Raw genomic sequence first — 21,121 nt, 5'->3', positions numbered from 1 at the left:
TCCCAGATCAGGTCAAGTTAAAGGAGTTCATTATCACCAAGCCCTTATTATGTGAAGTGTTAAAGGGACTTATCTAAGACAAAGAAGAAAATAAAAATATGAACAGTAAAATGACAACAAACTCCCAACTATTAACAACTGAACCTAAAAAAAACAAAAACAAAGATGAACTAAGCAAACAACTAGAACAGAAACAGATTTGCAGAAACAGACATCACATAGAGGGTTATCAGCAGGGACAGGGAGGAGGGAGAATGGGGGCAAAGGTATAGGGACTAAGAAGCATTAATGATAGCTACAGATCATACAGGGAGAGGTTAAGAAAAGTATGGGAAATGGAAAAACCAAAGAATTTATATGTATGACCCATGGGGATGAACTAAGAAGGAGGGAATGTTGGTAGGAGGGGGGGTTAGGGCAGAGGGGAATAAAGGGAGGAAAAAATAGTACAACTCTAATAGCATAAGCAGTCAAATGTATTTTAAAAAAAGAATAAGAGAAAACTTGAGAACTAAGTGGACAGACCCCAGTGTAAAATTCTATTTTCTACTAATAATAGGAAATTACTCAGATATAGAACAGAAAATTATTTGTCATAGAATGGAGCCTTGGGATTTCTCTAATTTTTTCAGATTAACAAAATTAAGTAGAATCCATTTTGCATTTGAGAAGATTGAGGAGTTGAGGAATGGAAGGAGGAGTCCGAAGTCAAGCAGGTCAGTGAAGAACCAAGACCAGTACTCAGCCCAAGATAATCTGCCTTTTCCTGGCACCATCTCAGGAGTTCCAGCATACTTATGTAAATTCAGCATGATTCCCTGAGACTCTACATGATGTCTGCGTACATCCAGGAGAGCAAAATCCTCAAAATACTAAGGCCAACAGCTCCACAAAAGTCCATGAGCACAGCTGATATCCTGGTAAATGACAAGAGGTGGTTTGTATTTCTTGATATAAACAATTTGCTGTTGCCATCCACATTATGTCATTCTCCTTCATGGATATGGACTATTTCTTTCATCTCCTTTGGAGTAACTCAGGACCACTTCTCTCCTTCTTTTCTTTTATTAAAAATGAACACTTGACTGTTACTTCTAGCCACATGACTATGGTGGGGCAATGTCTGAAAATATCAAATTTTTCAGTGTTACAAAAATCATAACATTTAAGATGATTTTATTTTACTTCTGTAACACAAGCTTTGGATTCGGAATTCCAGTCTATGGTTGATATAGAATATAGTTTGGGTATAAAACAAAGTACATGAATGTGTGTTTAGGAAGGTCTGTGTGTATTAGTGTGCACGTTTAATACATTTAGTGTCTGACTCCTGATCAAGAACAAGAGCATAAATAAAACAGTGATAGGATCAGACCTGATTAATTTTTCTGTCCTACTCGAATCAGGAAATGAGAGTGCAATCTACCATCCTCTTCAACTTTTAATTTAACGATGAAAGGGAATCTCTCTGACAGGCCTTATTGCAGATAATGATTCAGCTCCTATTATACCAGATTTAAAAGCACTAAAAAGTTCACTTCAGAGAATAACTGTAGAATTAGTAATTTATACATATTCATTAACATCCTTCCTTTCTGAGTCTAGAATTCCCAAGAGTGAAACAATTATTACCCCAAAAGAGAGAAAAATTTTCTTTTTATATTCTCCTAAGAATTTTTCCTTGGATGGGTAACAGTGGGGAAATAAAGACAAAAAAAATCATGCTATATATTCAACAAGCACTTCACACTCTAGTGCAAGAGGCTAATGTTAAAAAGTAATTAACACACAATGTGATATGCTACAGTAAAACTATGTTCAAAGTCCCACATATGAAAGAAAAGTCTCATAGATAAGTTAAAGAAGAGAATGCTTAATTTTATGGTTAATTCAGGAAAACTTCTGTGATGTGGATCTTATAGAACTGTGTGGAGTAAGCCAGGCAAAAAATGGGAAAAGCTACTCTAAGAAAAGGAGACAGTTTATACAGTGGCAGGGAAGTGTGAAATGGTATACTATGTGTTAAAATGACAAATGGGGCCCTGGCTGGTGTAGCTCCGTGGACTGAGTGCGGGCCTGCAAACCAAAAGATAGCAGTTTGATTCCCAGTCAGGGCACATCCCTGGGTTGCAGGCCAGTTCCCAGAAGGGGACACAAGAGAGGCAACCATCCATTGATATTTCTCTCCCTCTCTCCTTCCCTTCCCCTCTAAAGATATATGAATAACATATTTTTAAAAATGAGAAATGGTAAGAAATTTAGAAGGACAGAAGCATAAAAATAAATATTTTTGGGTCTCAACTGGGGAGTTGATTTAGCAGCTCTTTATACTCGGTCCAATCTTCTGTAATCAAGTGTTCTCATAAGAGTGAGTATAGAGCAGCTATCCCTACATGGACAGGAGTTACACGAACTCTGAATCACATATCCCTAATATAAATTAGAGCATAAGCAAAGCTTTCATAACAAAAAATGCCTGGTCTTCTATTGCCTAAATAATTTTTGTTTCTCTCTTATGCAAGAGGCTAAGAGTGGGCAAACTAGACCCACAAGCCACAAGGGCACAGCTAGCTGCAAGGAGAGTGTGGTGTATATTCTAGTTGCTCAGCTGCCGACACAGGAAGGAAAGGAAATGAACTGGGAGAAGAAGTAGCCATGTGTAATACCACCAACTATTAAAGTCACAACATTTCCAAATGGAGCAATCACTGATCTGGAAAATTTATATTCATAATTCTTTTGCCAAGTTAAGAGATATAACATATCGATCCTCACTCAATTTACCAGTATTAGCTCTGTGATTTAAATAATTTACTTAAATCTTCTTCTGTCTGTTGTGAAAATCTTAGTGAATGTTTGGGTAGATTTTTTTTCTCATTTTCTCTCCCTGAATTATTTTATGGCCTTTGATGTTGTAAAAACCCCCAAGTTCTTAAAATTCTCCCACTCCAACCCCATTTGCTTCTGGAAATGGTATTAGCCCAAATCCCTCCAATTTTAACTCCCCCCTTTTCATGTCCTTCTTAATTTTCCTCTTTTTTTCAGTCTTGAGTTCTAGCTTTTAGCCTTGCCTACCTTGTTAGAATACATTTGTCTTTCATCAATATAATCTCTCCACTCATCATTCAGTATCACTTCTAATACTTTGTCTTTAGATATATAAGCCCCACCTAAAACTCTCTGAATCTCCATTCATTTAAAAATACCTCTGGCAGATTTCACCAAGACCAGAAATTCCACAGGTGCAACACTGAGCTGATGCTATTTCTCATCCAATTCTTGCCTTACTTTTTACTTTGAATATTAATTTTCCCAATTAATATTCACTCAGTATTTCCCTTTGCTCCAGAATCCCTCACTTGGCTCCCTAACACTTTTGCCTGGTTTCTACCCACGAGATTTTCCATCCATTTCTCATCTGGAACACTCTGCCTCCATTCTGTGTATAGTTAGGCCCTTTCTGTCAGTCATGTGTCAGCTCCATTGGCACTCCTCTCAGAGTTCATCCCCAGTGGAGTGTTCAAAATTAGCCCTTTTCCAGGTGCTCTTCATTACATGACCTCCTTCCATTTTCTTTAAAGTTCTTTTCATTCTTTCAACTTATATCATTGTTTATTTGTTCAATTTTGTGTCTTCCTTTAAGAATATGTTTGATGACAGAGGAAACTTTTTCCTACTGGTTATTCTATTTCTTGGGTCTAGAACTGTGCCTGGCACATAAAAGGCACTCAGTGTTTCCCTGATACATAAAACTATAAGCTTAAATTCTTTCTGAGTTTGGAGGAAGAAACGGAAAACTCTGGGGAATCATATTTAATGCACTAATTTTCACCTCTTTCTGAATTACAACTAAATATTTTAACATTTAGAGGGAAAAGGTGTGAGCTTTTGACCAGTGAGAAACAGGCTTGGGGGAGATTCAGAAGTCAAAGAAAACCCAGGTGAAGAACAAAAGGAAAGAAAGTAACTATAGCAATAGAAGAACAACTGTTCCTCACTCTTTCCATCTGAACAGGAGCCAAAGAGGAATTAAATGAAAAAGAGACCAGAGAAAAATGGTCGAAACACTGTAAATCCAGATAAGAGCTAAGTAAAATGCTCTGGCAGTAAAAACTAAGACTTGAAAATGATTTTTTTTCAAGAAAAATAGTTATTTCTGTTTTGTTTGCACTGTTTGTTTTTTGGAGGCATTTCAATTAGGCTACGGCAAGCTAACCACTGATCAGGACGGCGTTTGTCAAAGTCTGGGTAATTGCTGTCTTATTGTTTCTTCTTGGTGTTACTTGAAACACGTGGCCTTTTTCATATATAAAAATGTAGAATCAACAGAGTAAATCTCTGTAACTTGATGTACCATGGCTTGTTTCTGATTTAAACCTTTTGGTCTTCCTATTTAGCATCTATCTTAATATGAATGTTTTAAAGTTTAATACAATGTCTATGTCTTTTTTTTCTGTCTAGTATAAAGCAATCAAAAGATAAGAATGCACTTTCAAAATCAATGGTCTTGCTAATTTAACTAAAAATTAACACATAAAATCTTATGTAGTAGAACAAAATTGTATAATTAGAGAGGTAACTGAATCATGAAAAAAATAAACAGGTAGTTCTAGTTTTAGTTGGAGCAAAGTTTTAATGAGACAAAATGAAAGTATGTTTCAATAAATGTTGAGATAATAGATGTAACCTAGCAAGTGCACACTTGAGTCCTGTTGACTCCTCTTCAATAAGCAAATTGCATTTTTCTACTCCCACACCAATTCAGACACTCATCAATTCACATTATATAGTCTCCCACTCTCTATTCTCTCTCATCATTTTGGTTTTTTTAAACATTTTATTTATTTATTTTTAGAGAAAGGGGTAGGGAAGGAAAGAGGGAGAGAAACATCATTGTATGGTTGCTCCTTGAGCGCCCCCTACTGGGAATCTGGCCCACAACCCAGGTATGTGCCCTGACTGAGAACTGAACTGGCAACCCTTTGGTTCACAGGCCTGTGCTCAATCCACTGAGCTACACCAGACACAGCTTTCATTGATAATGGTTCTTGCTCCTAACAAGTCCATCCATGATAATTATTCCTTCATCAGATTTTTTAGGAACTTACTTCTCTTATGATTCATTTGCTGTAGAATTATAGGTTTTCTTTCAGCAATTTTTGTATTTCATTTTACATTGTCACTGACATATCCTATGCTATAGGGTGTTTAGCACAAAGCTCTAGACACAGTATGAATCATATGTATCAAACACAAAATATTAAGCAAATAATGGGAAGAATATTTTTTGTTGACTGAAGAATATCTTAAAATTAATATAATGACATGAATATCAAAGAAATTGTCATTAAGAACCTACTATGAATAAGCACTAAGAAAGAAACCAGGAACACAAGCCTGGAGGAGTCATGGATTCTGCTCTGTCTATAGAATTAGACTAATGGGGAAACACACACGTTCCATACAGAGTAACAAACATGATAATGGTAGAAATACAAGGGTTACTGAAGCACCAATAAAGAAGTTCGCCTGCATTTTCAGAGAAGCAGGAAAGGTTTCACACACAAGTCAACAACTGTACCTGGTCTCAAAGACTGAAAACACTCCACACCTAAAAGATAAGCCTTGCCAAGCCATTCTGAACCAAGAGAAAGCAAGGGAAAGTCAATCATCTTTGGAGCAGAAAGCACACTGGTTGCAGGGTCAGAATTTATAGATGATTATTTTAACTTTAATCTATAGTTTTAAATGGTCTATTTTATTAAAGTTTTATTTAAGGAAATACTTAAAGTAAATATGAATTACATACATACATTTTTGTGTAAGCAAATATAAAAAACCCCTAAACATGCAAAAATTCATATTTAAAAACAAAAATTCTGAGCACAATATTTTAATCATGATTTTCTCCCTTAAATAGAAAAGTTTCAAACTTTTTATCTGTTATCTACAAGTAGCCTGAAATTCATCTACACTTGTGCATTCATGCATTGTATTCTTAGTTTGACTTTGCTCATGAGAAATCCAAACTCTTTTGTTTCTTTGTATGTCACTTCTTTCCCCTCTCTGGCAAATTTTAGAATTGTCCTTTAACCATGAATGATTTGAAATTTCCCCATAGTACATCTAATGGTGGGACTATTTTCATCATTTCTAGGAACATTTCTTGAACTATTTCATTGTGATTTCCTCCCTCTTTTCTCTTTCTCTACTTCTAAATCACCTATTGTTTCCTTCCATTATAGAATAAAATAAAGATTCTGAGTTAGAAAGATAAAACATTTATATATATGAAACAACATAATTTAAAATATAATATATGCTTGTTAAATATATAATTTATAAAATATAATAATTATAATATATGTGTACTTTTTCAAGAACCACTTTTTGATATAATTATCAATCTTAGGGTCTGTGTCTACATTTTGTGAAATAAATATATTTTCAAATAATTTTATTAGTGTAGCTTATATCATCAATTAAGTTTTTCATAGACTATTTTACTTCAGATCAATTATAAATTATAAAGTTTAATTTGATGAAAATTACATTATCTTTGTTTTCATCTAATAAATGTTGTCTGTCTATGGGTGGGACCCATGATGATAAAATACAGCTAGTGTCATCCACTAAAACAATCACTTTGAAATGGCCACTGTGATTTTAAGTCTAGTTTTTTCTTCTTTTTTATTGTTGTTCAAGCACAATCGTCTCCGTTTTTCCTCCACCACTCCCCCCACCCCAGCCGTCCCCACCTCCCACCCTCAATTCTACCCCACTTTGGTTTTGTCCATGTGTCCTGTATAGATGTTCCTTGACTTTCAGTCTAGTTTAAAAACATGCAGCTTTGTAATAAAAATTCTGTTTAAACCCTCAGTTTAACAGATAGTAAAAAATACACAGGGTTAAAATGTATGACTGTTTACATTCTCTTACCTAAAAGACTCAGGATTCTTAATATGACATTAACGATGAATGATAAAGTATTCCATAATACTTTAGAAAGTATTCAGACTTCCACAAATTGTACACAGAATTTTGTATATATGTATATTTTATAGGGATGTGAATACCTAGCTTTCATTATATTTTTAAATCAATTTGTTCCTATGGGTTATTATCCCCTGAAATACACTGCCGCCTTTCCCCGCGCCTGCTTGCTAATTCAGCCTTTTCCCTGCCTCTGGTTTTTCTCTCCTCCCTCGTTATTTTCTCCTTTGTCTCCCAGTGAAAGACTGAGCTTTACTCCAACCCTAACAAATAGTTTCCCCTTAATTCTCCACTACGTGTCACAAGAGAGTGCACAGCAATGAGGCCTAAGGACCGCACAGGACAGAGGCTGCACTCCCAAAGATCCCTGGTACCTGAACATACAGAACCTACAGTTTTGATTTACAGAAGATTATTTAAAGATGTCACTATAAAGATGTTATTTTAAGATAAAGACATGGAGTCCCATAAACAACTGTCCCTTTCCTGTTTCTAAAAGGATTACATGTATTTTCTTGAAAGAATAGCACATAAGGACAAGAGAGTCACTCAAAAGAACCCAAGTTTAAAATGCATCACGCACAATGGAAAATTAGACATATACCAGATTTATGTCAGAGTTTTAATAGGAATTGACATTTGAAATGTCAGAAGTTACAACTTATAAGCAAGACAGTTACAAAGTAGAACCACTGAAAACATTTGCTGTTTAAGGAACTGAGCTGTTTTCTTCTAAATCTTAGATTTGAAGAACTCGTTTTTCTGCACTTATTTATCAGTTCATACCTGCAGTTTAACATCATAAATTAAACCTCAAAGAAACAGTGATCAATATGTCAAGAACAACAGTTAGAAGAGGCTTTTAAATTATTGATTCTTAAAGGAATGTCAAGTATCAAAATGGTTGTCATTTTTATCACTGAAGTAAATAATTTAAAGCCAAATAGAAATATTAACTGTACTTTACAATTATGATAAATAGAGAGGTTCATTTCTGTAGCAGGTGGGTCTCACCTCATTTTCACAGCTGTCTCTACGTCAGGCATTGCTCCATTTGAAGCCCACAGCCTGGTGCTTCTCACATTTCTCCTGCTTTGATGCTTTCTTTCATCCAGTACATTGTGTTTTCAATATTGTTAGTAGTACTACAGTTATCATTGATATTTAATATCAGGCTACTATTTCTTAAATGCCTATTAGCTACTATATAATGCTGGCTTCCTTGGATAATTAAGAATATTTTATATTCATAGTACCCTTGAAAAAGATTTTTTTCACTTTGCAGATGATTAACAGAAGGCCAAAAAGATAAAGCTATTGACTATCAACACAAAGGAAGAACATGATAAAATTATAATTCAGAATTATTCTGATTTTTAGAGCCTTAAATTTTCTGTTATATTAGTCACTGATCTCCCTTCAAAAGAGATTTTTAATAATCAATTGTTTAACCAAATCAAACAAATAATTTCTTTCATTCCTTTACCTGGAAATCAATGCAAATAAATTTAGGAAATTATTAGACCAGATTTTTAACCAATGGGACAAATTGATCATCACTGGCATGGTAAATGTAGCAAACAAGAAGTATTTATTTGGTAAACCCAAGTGCTTACAGAGGGAAAGAAAAATTCAATGAATCCTTCGAGAAACAGGAGGTTTCACCTCTTAGATAAGGCCAATAATTTTATTTCAGAAGCAAACCAATTATTGTCAGTTTTCTGAAGAAGATTACGCAAAGGCGAATATAAAGACTTCTGAATTTTCTCTTATTGCAGAAAAAAATAAAGTATTGGACAAGATTCCATAGATGATGTTTCAACCCAGCGTCTATTCATTTCAGCAGGGCCCTCTGAATAGTTGCTCCACTATAGGAAATTACCAGTCATTTATCATCACCTACCTCCTGCTTGCTGGGGCCTCACAACCCAGCTGACAGCCTCTGCCATCTGTTCTTGGATCACAGTCAAGAACAATAAATACCTCAAAACAACAATGCAATTCTCTTTGTGTGGATTTTTTCTACTGTTACCACATACCAAACTCACAAACACACTGTAGGGTAGTTCATTAATGTAATCACTTATTTTACAAAATTCTTTCTATTGCGGAAAAATACCAATTCTCTGAAATTTCACACAAAGTCTGTATTTATTTATTTTTGACCATATGTTTAGCACTGAAACATCTGCATATAATAGAGCTAGAGTTCTACATCAGTGCTCTAAGACAGCAATTTTCAACCTTTTTCCTCTTACAGCACACATAAACTAATCAGTAAAACTTTGTGGCACATCGAAAGCATGTTTTTTTTGCCAATCTGACAAAAATAGGTATGATTTTGATATATTCATACTAGATGGCTATTGTGTTGGCTGTTGTCATTTTTTCATTTGACAATCAAAGGGAAAAGAGGTCAGTGACTAAATAGTTAGGTATTGCATGTTTTCAAACTAACGTGGCACACTGTTCTAAGGCATCTACTGTGAAAACTTCAACTCTGGAAGAATGTTTGTTACCTCAGCAGGTGACAAAATACAGTCAAGCAATAAAATTCATTTTACACTCACTAAGAATAGAAGGCTATGTTTAAAGGAAAGAAAGAAAAGGCAAGAAAGGTCATTCAAATCACCTGGGGAAACTGTGGTCTCTGGGAAAAAGCACTGTAGGGAAGAAAGAGCTAGTTGTGATTTGTAGCTCCATGGAGTCTTAACCTCAGTTTCCTCATTTACCATCCTATTAACCATATAGAGTGGTGAAGAAGAGAGTAAAGCACTGAAAGATGTAGTCCTACTATTCATTACTGATGAGAATCCCAGTGGTTCATGTGGCTTAAGGACATATGCATCTAAAGTTTGAATGTCATAGGAACCTTCAATTTCCTGTGGATTCAAACACTGAAAGCAACCACTCCACTCTGGTCCTGGAATACCAGTGTGTTATGGTTTCATTTTATTGCTTATTTAAATAAAAAATGGAATTTATCTATTCATTGGAAGTAGATTATTTAACTTGTATTTTAGAAATCATGCCCTTATTCAAAGGTATCCTAGGCTGATTTTTTTTGGCTAGGAATAAATTTATAAAATGCATTAGAACAAACAGCATTTCAAAAGAAAAGAATATAAACAAAATGCTGCCACTTTTGCAATCTACTATTCTCAACATTCGCCTTGGTTACCTTTGGGTTCTAAAATTCATGTGCAGAGAAGAGACATCAACAATAATTAAACAGAAACAACTAAGATGTCATGGTAAAAGGAGAAACATTAAGTTTCTTACATTTTCCATGAATCATCCATTACCCTAAGATAAAGCCATGAATTAGTGGTAGAATGGATAAGTCTCATGAAATCTTCACATGAAACTGAAGTCTTAAACATATGACTAATATGGGGACCTGTGCTGAACAGTACCTGCCCTTGCTCTTAGGTAACAATGATAGAACTACCTAAATTATACCCAGAGTGTTGTACAGTGCCTGGATAGTTGAAGCTATTGAAAGTTAACATGCTTCCTCATGGCTCTGAGGTTCAGGAAAGTAGGAAGAGGGTGAGGGAGACACAGACATTCAACAAAACAGATAAACATTTCTACGTATGAATTTCAGGGATTGAGGATCATTTCTCAACTACATGCAGATGCTTTGGAAACAAAGGTACCAAACACTATACAGTGCAAAAGTCAGGAATCCCTCTCTTAGGAAGATAAATTTACCAACTTACAAACTACACATAATTTTGATACGTATCTTCCAAGGTAACCTTTCCCCATTTTAATTGTATTTTGTTTTTTAGTCCCTGTTTCTCTGTAGAGAAAATAAAATTTCAAATATTACTGTCACTTGTCAGAAGAGGGGTAAGAAGAAATGAGAGTAAGAATGGATAAAAGCAGGCAGTTGTATAAATGAATCTGAAAAAGTGATGTATTTCCACCCAATATGAAGAGAAAGGGACTGCCAAGATGATAAAAAAAAGTGAATAAAATTACCGTCCCAGTTTGCCTAGGGATGAATGGGAGGAATGCGTAGAGCTCCCAGTCAATACTAAGTTTTATCATTATTGCCATTTGCTTTATTGTGCCTATTTTTACTTTCAACTGGGCCAGGAGAGAGTCAAACAGACACCAGACACAGTACATAGATTTCTGTCACCTGAGTGCATTCCTGCTAGACTGTAAGCCACATGAGGATACAAAGTCTGTATTCCTTTCTTCAGGGTCTGCACAATAAGATGTGTTGAATAGATGAATGAATGGATAGATGCATGATTGAATGGCTTGTAAAGATTTTCTTGCTTTAACAAGAGTCTTTATTCCCAGAGATTTATTTAATTAAGCTATCATAGCCACTCATCAAGGGCTGTTTCCACAATGCCCACATGAAATGGGTACTTCATAAACTGCCTCCTTTGTTCTCACGGTGATATCATCCAAGAGCTTCCAAAAGCAGAGTGTCAGTGGTAGGCCACTATTGACATAAATTTTGGCTGAGGATTAAGGTCCAAAGAGCCTTAACAGAAATTAGCTTATCAAATTAGTTAATGGTCCATATCATTTCAGGCAATTTTGAGTCTCTAACTAGATGCAATTTGACACAGGATAATACATGGATATGTTACAGGATGTGGAGAGTGATTTGAGAAGCATGACCATGACAGCCTCAGATGTCTAGAGGCCACAAGGAAAGCCCCAGATAACTGAACCAATTAAGTACATTTGAAAAAATAAGACAGGCCCAATTAATTGGGCATGAAAAAGGGACCCAAGACATAATGGTTTGGGCACACAAGTGGAATAGAGAGTGCAGTCATTAAGGAAACACTTTGCTCATTATATTGTTTTTATAAAGGTTGTTTTGATATTTCTAAACATGCTATTTGTGAATAGAAAAGGGAAAACAACGTAAGTAAATTTCCCTTGAACAATCTCTGGCACATAGTCTTAGAAGGTTTAATTTCTACATCTGCATAATTTTGTCTGCAACAGAAAAAAAATGTCCTTTTAATTTTTTTCTGAATGGATTATACTTGGCACCATGTTGATGGCATTCTTCATGTGTATAAAATTAAATCAATCATATTTTCCAGGAGTAATGAGAAAAATGGAAACAGCCAAATCTTTAAATGCATGTAAACCTCCATAAATGGCAATATCATAACAATGTCATTTTAATAAATAGATTAAACATTTAAAAATACTAAAATTATCAACTTAATCAAAGGCCAAGGTACGTTTATACCCAAAGTAATTTAATTATAATTCATTTTAATTAAAACTTTTCCTAAAATATTCAGGAAAGAAAGTAGGAACAGGTTACTGCCAAGATATTTTGGACCATTATTTTTGTTCACAGCTTTTCTAATTATTTTTGCGTGTGGGATGGTAGCATATTAATGAATTTTCAAGAAATCAAGAATCAGCGGTCCTTCCGGAGTCGCCGGAGTGAATTGATACGAGTCGAAGAGGGCTCCAAGGTGTGAAGTGAAGTCAGTGCCTCAGTAGCTGGTCAGTATATCTTTTATGCCCTATTCTTTTATCACACACAAAAAAGAGAAGAAATACTGCAGGGAATGAAGATTCTGCTGCATTTTAGCACTGCTTTTCCTGCTGTCGTTGGCCTTTGAATGAGGATGACAATGGAAGAGGTGAAGAATGAAGCTGAGACCACTTCCATGGTTTCTATGCTATCCGGTGCAGTCATGTATCCGGTGTTTAATGAGCTAGAACGAGCAAATCTGTCTGCAGCTCAGGCACTGACAGCATCTTTCATTAAGGCTGAAAAAGAAAGTCCAGGATTGATACAAGACATCATTATGAAAATTTTAGAGAAAAAAAGTGTAGAAGTTAACTTCACAGAGTTTCTTCTTCGAATGGCCGCTGATGATGTAGAAGAGTATATGATTGAACGACCAAAGCCAGAATTCCAGGACCTGAATGAAAAGGCACAGCACTTAAACAAATCCTCCTAAGATCCCCGATGAGATCAATGACAGAGTGAGGTTTCTGCAGACAATCAAGGGTACAGCTAATGCAGTAAAAGAACTTGATACAGTGAATACTGTCTTCAAGAAACATCAATACCAGAACCGCAGGGCACCTGAACACCAAAACAAAGAATTTGTGAAGTATTCCAAGAGTTTCAGTGATTCTCTTAAAACTTATTTTAAAGATGGCAAGGCAATAAATGTGTTCATAAGTGCCAACCAACTAATTCATCAAACCAACTTTATACTTTAGACCTTCAAAACTGTGGCCTGAAAGTTGTCTATGTTGAGAGATGTACTTCTCAGTGGCAGTATTGAACTGCCTTTATCTGTAAATTTTAAAGTTTGACTGTATAAATTATCAGTCCCTCCTGAAGGGATCTAATCCAGGATGTTGAATGGGATTATTGCCATCTTACGCCATATTTTTGTGATATGTAGCTTACTCATAATCTCACACTGAAGATTTTGCATCACTTTTGCTATTATCATTCTTTTAAGAATTATAAGCCAAAAGAATTTATGCCTTAATGTGTCATTATATAACATTCCTTAAAAGAATTGTAAATATTGGCGTTTGTTTCTGACATTTTAACCTGTAAGTGATATGCTGCAAGATAATGTATTTAACAATATTTAACAATATTAAACAATATTTGGTGACAAATATTCAATAAATAGTTTACATCTGTTAAACATTTCTTTACTTGAAAAAATGGATGCATATATATGTGAATATGTATATATGATCAAAAGACCAAGACTACTTGGGTTAATATCTAAAGAACTACTAATGGAAGCTTATTAGCAGTTTATCAGATAATAAAGCAGAACAAAAAAAATGGGGGGTCCTTAATCACTCTGGACAAAAATAGCCAATGGAAGTATGTTTTTAGTTATTATACATAGGGTACTGAATATTTTTCCAGCCTTCTTTAAGATACATATGAGAGAGGTGGCAATTTGTAGTGTCTTTACACTACGATGCCACTTTGAACTCTATGACTATGTAAAATTAAGTCTTTCTTGTGTGCTAGGCCCTAATAATTAAGCTTTGTAACTTTTTTCTCCAAAGTAGCCATAGCTAATAGTGATTTGAAGCTATATCAATGTTAGTTGGTTTGAAATTGTCATGAGTGCTGATAATAATATACACTCTTTAAATATATATAGTTTTAAGGAAATTATGTATCAAATATTCATGTTAAGCATGTTCATTTTTCAGTTATGAAATAAAAGAAAGATCAAAGTTTGTTTATCTTTTAAAAAGATTTTAAGTGTTGAACTAAAAAAAGAAGAAATCAAGAATCAAATGTCAATTTGTGAATTACCCAAAGTATTTCCCTTTTCCTACCTTTTAACTTTTTAATGAATATTATCTCACTAGCAGTAGTTATCTAAAGAACTTGAGACACGTGGTCATAAACTAAAGGGGAGAATGGTCAGGGAGGGGTGTGCAGGGTGGAGGGGAATGAAGGGGGGAAACAGAATGGCATAATCAATAAAATATATTTTAAAAAAAGAAAAATCAAGATAAAGACAAATTTACACGCATTATTTTCACCAACATTAAGTTTTGGTGATTTTTCCAGATTATAGAAGAAGCTAAAAAAATTCTGTCTGACTTTTGGTTGTTTTTGACTAAATATCAATTAAAATCTTTTCTATTATTGTAAATTTAAGAAAATAATTTCCCAAACATTGTGTAATTTTACAAGTGCATTAAGTGCATAACATATTTAGTTAAGACTTTGGAAGTTTTAAAATGTTGCTTTATGAATTTACTATAACAGTTAAGCCGTTTCGATGGTTTGAGAGCAAGTGACCTCTCCAAGACATTCCTTTTCCACTGAGGTGGAGAATAACCGGCATTCACCCTAAACGGTAAATTGTTGTTATTAGAACACAATTGCTATCACATAGTTTCATAACACTTAATATAAATGTCTCTGAATTCTGTGTAATTAGGCTGCGATTATAAAATGAAACAGTAAAATAAAATATTCCCAAAACAACAATTCATGTATAATTAGATACTGATTAGGGAAGTAGATTATCTAGTAAACCAGTTTCTTCTTTGATTGCCTGATTTTTAAAAAAAATTCTCCCAAGTCAGTGATTATATGCTATGAGTAGGCTTGCAATATTTGCTAAAACTTGTTTGTCAGGACGGCCAAGCAGTTTACATATTTAGACTTGCTGGATCACCGGCACCGCAGCTGAAGGTGGGTAGTGGGGAGCAGCTGGGCACTTCCACTTGTACAGTTAACAGGGTAATTTTTGTTTTTACATGAATGGAATTAAATGTTCTTTCTAGTCCTGTTCTCTATTGACAAGAAAGACACACGAGATCACATCAAAGTTGTAATTATAATAGCCTTCAAACACTGCATTAACAAATACTCATATGAAAAATACTAACCAGCAGTTAGGTAAAAAAGTGTTTGATCTTTATTTTTCATGTAAAGAATAAAACTTAAAAATTCTAAATGGTAACAATTCTACAAAAATTACAACATTCAGCATCTGGCTTTTAAGGTGCAATAGTACTTATGTGATGTTTTTCTTTTAGGGGACATAAGCGAGTTCATTAACCTCTGAATTTCCAAAATACCTTACAGTTGTTTCAGAAAACTAGTGTTAAGTATGACAGTCAGGATAATCATTACACTGTGTGTCATTTTATTGCCTTAAATATCACATCCTACATAGTCTGTTCTTTCATTGAAAAAAAGGAGTTTTTTTGAATTACAGACTATTAATTTTAAAATAAGTAAGCCATCCTTATTTATATTAATCATAAGAAAAATTGGTTTCCTGGTTTACTACAGCACACGACACAGCTAAATATTCTGTATATTTGGTGATAGCAAATAAATATTTTAAACAAAAAATTGTTACTTAAAATATGTGGAGTCCTTCTCAGAGGATAAAAACAAGCCTCAACCACCCCTAATACGTTTCTTTTACCATTTATACATCCATCAGTGCTGGATTTCTCTCTCAGTAGCTGTACATGGATATCACTTTAAACTGGCATTTGAGTTCCCAGTTAGGCCATGTTTGTCTTGTCACACTGACAATATAAATGAACCCAGGTACTTTCTTTTTTCATGTGCAGTTTTGTAACTCACCTGTGAGTTACTGTGATGGATCACAGTCTCCAACCTTTCACTGCCACCTTCTCTAATATGATTTACCTTACAGACCCCTGGAAACCCCTGTATGTGAGCAAGATTTGACTGATAAAACTATGAAGTCATAGGGTGTGTGTGACTATTTTCTAAGATACAATTATTAAACTGTTATAAACTTTATTGTAGAGTTTACAAAGACTATTATAAAACTTATTGACAGAAAGAATGTGTAAATGGGAAACTGAGTAGTAGCTAACAGAAAACAGACCAACCAGTGGGCCGAATGCCTAATGGAGCTAATGAGAGTGAAAATAACAACAGATCCCATCAAGGTGATTCAGTATTTCAGTGGTTCCCAAGTACTCTTTATGTAATGAAAATCTATGTACACAGACAACTACTTTTGTGAAGCATTTAGGAGAGTTGGTTAAGTACAAACCTCTTTAAAATACTAATGGTGATTTAAATGTTCTAATAAAAGATAGAAAATATTAAAAAATACTTATACTTCATATTAAATATGAAAAGGAACTAAATAAGATGGAAGGGAGTATGAAGTGGGGAATGGATGAAAATACTCCAGAACCTCTTTTCCCCGCCACAGCTTGAGTAAATGCAGTGGCATGTGAGTAACGATTTTCATTGGAGTGGTCAAGGTTAGAGTCAATCATTTTGTGGTGTTAATACAACCAATCTCTCATCTTCCAGTCTCTTTTTTCCTTGTGTGTTTTCCTGTGCTTTCTCCTAAATTAACCAATTTGGCATGCTTTCAAAGAATCCTACATATACTGCCATTAAAGTAATTCTAAAAATTTTACCCATTACAGTTTAACTTATGAGAGGTGAAATGAAAATCATAGCCAAAATAATTGCATATATTAGTATAAATGTATATTTAAAGCATAAAAACATAACACTATTTGAGTGATTCAAAACTCAACTATGACAATTATCTCTGTAAGTTGGAAAATAAAAGTAAAATTAATATTGTTGCTTCCCTCATAATGAATTTGTTGAACTGGTGCTTTCCCAGTGACAACTCTGGTTAAAACTTAGAAAATCTTTGCAAAAAAATGAAAGAGTAAGCATTGAAATTTTGTATGCTTTCAGGGCACTAGCTTATCATCTTTTACAATGATATAATTTCAAACGTTAGATGTTCCAGAAACTAACACACTCACACACTGAGATTTAAAAGAAACATCCCAGGCACATGAGCCACCAAGACCAACACTTGTGTCCTTGAAGTGTTTTGGTGTCATAGTAAAGGGAACAAAAACCTTTCAGCATTTTAAAATCAAACTTCAACCTTGTCATTTTAAAATCATTACTTTGCTAATAACCAGCATAAAATGTTTCCTTGTCATTGGAGTATATCAGGTCTAGGACATAATGAGAACATAATGTGGCCCTAAGAAAAATTACTGTTGCACAAAACATTCTAAACAATAAGAACAAATTTAGGGCATTTTTCTTTCTTTCTCACAAAATTTAGTATATTAAAAATCTTAAAAGGGTCCTCTTGTATTTATCAAATGCACTAAAAATAGCCACGGAGCCCTGGCTGGTGTGGCTCAATGAATTGAGCACCAGCCTGCAAATCAAAAGGTCACCAGTTCAATTTCCAGTTAGTGCACATGCCTGCGTTGCCGGCCAGGTCCCCAGTAGGGTGATCACATGAGGCAACCACACATTGATGTTTCTCTCCCTCTCTTTCTTGCTCCCTTCCCCTATGTCTAAAAATAATCAATACATAAAATCTTTTTTAAAAAATAGCCATGGACTACCAAGGAACATCTTTCTTTTATTGTCTGTATATTCGTGCTTTCCATAGCCCACCATCTTCACTAACTCTATTTCATGATGACACAAAATAGTTGGTATTAAATAAGTACAGTCCCACTGCCCATTTTATTTTTATATAAGAAAACTAGATTTATTTGTAGTGCATACTTTCTAATCTCAATATTTGCCAGTTAATTCTTCTTAAGAAGATTACTGCAAAACTCTAATTAACATGTCCAGTCTAAGATGGCTATTACATGCATCATTGTGTCTGACCATAAGTGACAATGGAAACATTGAACCTTAAAAAACTTGACATATTTTAACACAAACAGTAAGGAAGCCCTACTCTATCAATGGTCAGATAACTGGTCTGCCATCAATTTCTGAAAATTTCCCCTCATTATTAGTACAGTGCACACACAAGCTTTTCTGGTTGTTTTTTTTTAAGTATTTCTGTGGCTTCAGTTTAGATATTTGGCTATTAGCCACTGACATGATGAATAAAAAGAATAATGTTAAAGACTGTAGAGTGAAAACTGCTAACACCCAGTGTGTATGCATATAGATGTGGTATGCCTGTGTGAGGGAGAGGAATCAGGCTCTGAAGGCAATAGAGAAGAAACCTTCATGGAGGAGGAGTAGACTAAGAGAGAAAGCATCTAGGCACATATAAGGTCACAGATGTGATGCATAGATGTTTTGCAATATTTAGGTGTTTGTCAACCTCACATCTGGAGAATGACCATGCTATATTAAATCCTCCCAAGAAGTTTAAATACCTCCTCATAGGAAAAGGTAATTTTCTTTAGGCTCAGTATTATACTTATTTTAGGGAAAGATGTCATGCATGTTCTTTTGAGAAGTTGAACTTTTTGAAGTTATCTCCTATCACTTAAACAACAAAGATTTGTTCTAAGGTATGTTACCCTATTTGCCCTGCTTCAATCTGACATTTGCTAGAGGTATTCTGATCTATTTTTAAATTGAGATTAAACTTAAATGATATTTTATATATGTTGAGGGAACTACTTATCATATTCACTCTCTGAGATTTTAGATGTGCACTTACCAATAAAGTGAACAGATTCTTCAAGTCAATCCTTGAAAAAGTCTCCTTATTATGAAAGATACTAACAATAAGCAGCAATTATTGCTTTTTTTATAAGATGACTCTAATAGAACTTAGTTGTCTTTAATTTTATTCAAAACAATTTCATTAGATTGGATTGTGACAGCTGTCATATCGGCATACATTTAAACAAAGCTTATCACAATTGGTGAATTTTTGTGTTGCCATTTTAATATTGAAGATGGAAGAAAATAAGCAACATTTTCAGCTTATTATGCTTTGTTATTTCAAGAAAGGTAAAAACATAACTGAAACACACACATACAAAAGATTTGTGCAGTCTATGAAGAAGGCAGTGTGACTTACTGAAAATGTCAAAAGTGGTTTGTGAAGTTTCGTGCTGGAGATTTCTTGCTGGATGATGCTCCATGGTTGGGTGGACCAGATGAAGTTGATAGCAGTCAAATCAAGGTATTAACTGAAAATAATCAATGCTATCAGCAAGATAGCTGACATACTCAAAATATCCAAATCAATAAAGTTACTGGTGAAAATGAAAAATGTGCCTTACTTTACAGAAAAAAAATAAAGAGACTTTTAACCAACCCAATATTTGTCTTAATGCCTTGTGACCTGTGTAATGTGTAACGAATGCAAAACACACTCACGCATTCAGAAACACACATGGCACTACTGCACATGTAGATGAGGGGAATTAAGGCAAAGATAGTTTAAATTATGTGTTTGGCACAAGATTAGGAACCTTCTACCGTAAGTTCTCTTATCTAGTGCCCCACCCCAGTCCCTAAAAGTACTGTCCAGATAGTGCTTTATGGGCACACACATGCAAAGTTTTCTTTAATGTAATTTCATTTTTTAATTACTTTTATATTATATGTCCCCATTCATTGTAAAAATTTCTTTCATATAAATACAGTGAAAGAACTTGAATTTTAGTTTGTACATTTAAGTTCCAGCTGAAACCATCAATCTCACACCCATGAAAATTTCTTCTTTCCAGGGCTTTTATTCTTATAAATAACAGAGGTAACATAAAGGGTATTGAATTGTGCCAATGGCTTGTTTCTAGGAAAGAACTTACAGAAGTTTACAAAAGAAAAATAGTCAATGTTAGGTAGTTCAATACAATGGTAAACAACAGTAAAAATTTATACTGAGACTATGAAAACCTGCCTGATATTTTTCATGAAAAAAGTTTTTGTTGCTCATTGTAAAAATAACACATAATTATTTTTTAAAAATCAATAACATAGTAAAAACTAAAAACTAAAAAATAAATCCAAAGCCTGATGTCTTATCACCTAGATGGTAATAACTAATGTTAACCTTTTGCTATCTGTCCAGATAGCACTTTATGGGCACACACATGCAAAGTTTTCCTTAATGTAATTTCATTTTTAATTATTTTTATATTATATGCACCAACAACTCTTGGATCTCTGCTTTTATCTTCATAACAAGTTTTATTATCTTTTTGCTTAATCCTCTCATCTTCCCATCTTTAAATATTTAAGTAACCCAAAACTCAGTCCTTTAAAGTTTATACTCACATTTCCAATAATCCTGGTCAGTCCCATAGTTTTAAAGCAATGAATAGAGAGAAGCTTCCAAACTTCTAGTCTGGAACATTCCTCTGGAACACCATCTTCATATATATATAATTGCCCAGAGACAACATAATACTCTGGGTACCTAATGTGCATATCATATTTAATATGCCAAAAAATAATATTCAATCATTCAAGCATTCTCAAGAATGCTCCTTCTTCAGTCTTATCTCTATATAAGCAACACAGAAATTATATTATTCTGCTTTCTTTCTTTCTGATGAGAAATTGCAAACAATGACTTCTCTAATGCACATGCTTTGGAATTTACTGGTCTTTCTTCATAGGATCTTCTTCCTCCACAGTATTGCAGAGTTTACTCCCTCACTTCATTCAGGTCGTTAATCAAACATCCCTTTATAGAAATAGACAAAAAACTGTACTTGAAAAATAACTAAATAAAATTAATTATTAAAAAAACATCCCTTTATAGAGATATTGACCACCCTATCTGAGATAGCATCCTTCCCATCCATTATCATACTTACTGACTGCAGCTTATTTTTCTTTTCATTTTTGACC

The 21,121-nt window shown here is 34.2% G+C and overlaps 1 protein-coding gene and 1 pseudogene across 2 annotated transcripts in view; one reads left to right on the top strand and one right to left on the bottom strand.

The window, feature by feature from the left end:
• Nucleotides 1-21,121, bottom strand: part of NALF1 (NALCN channel auxiliary factor 1) — a 597,532-nt gene that overhangs the window by 354,538 nt on the left and 221,873 nt on the right. The window lies entirely within an intron of this gene.
• Nucleotides 12,441-13,427, top strand: LOC119059260 (programmed cell death protein 10-like; annotated as a pseudogene).

Source organism: Artibeus jamaicensis, unplaced genomic scaffold, assembly GCF_021234435.1.
Source record: "Artibeus jamaicensis isolate MK-2021 breed Jamaican fruit bat unplaced genomic scaffold, CSHL_Jam_final contig_559, whole genome shotgun sequence".
In the NCBI taxonomy this organism is placed as follows: Eukaryota; Metazoa; Chordata; class Mammalia; order Chiroptera; family Phyllostomidae; genus Artibeus; species Artibeus jamaicensis.
Note: the sequence above shows the minus strand (reverse complement) of the source record. Positions and strands in the feature narration are given on the sequence as shown.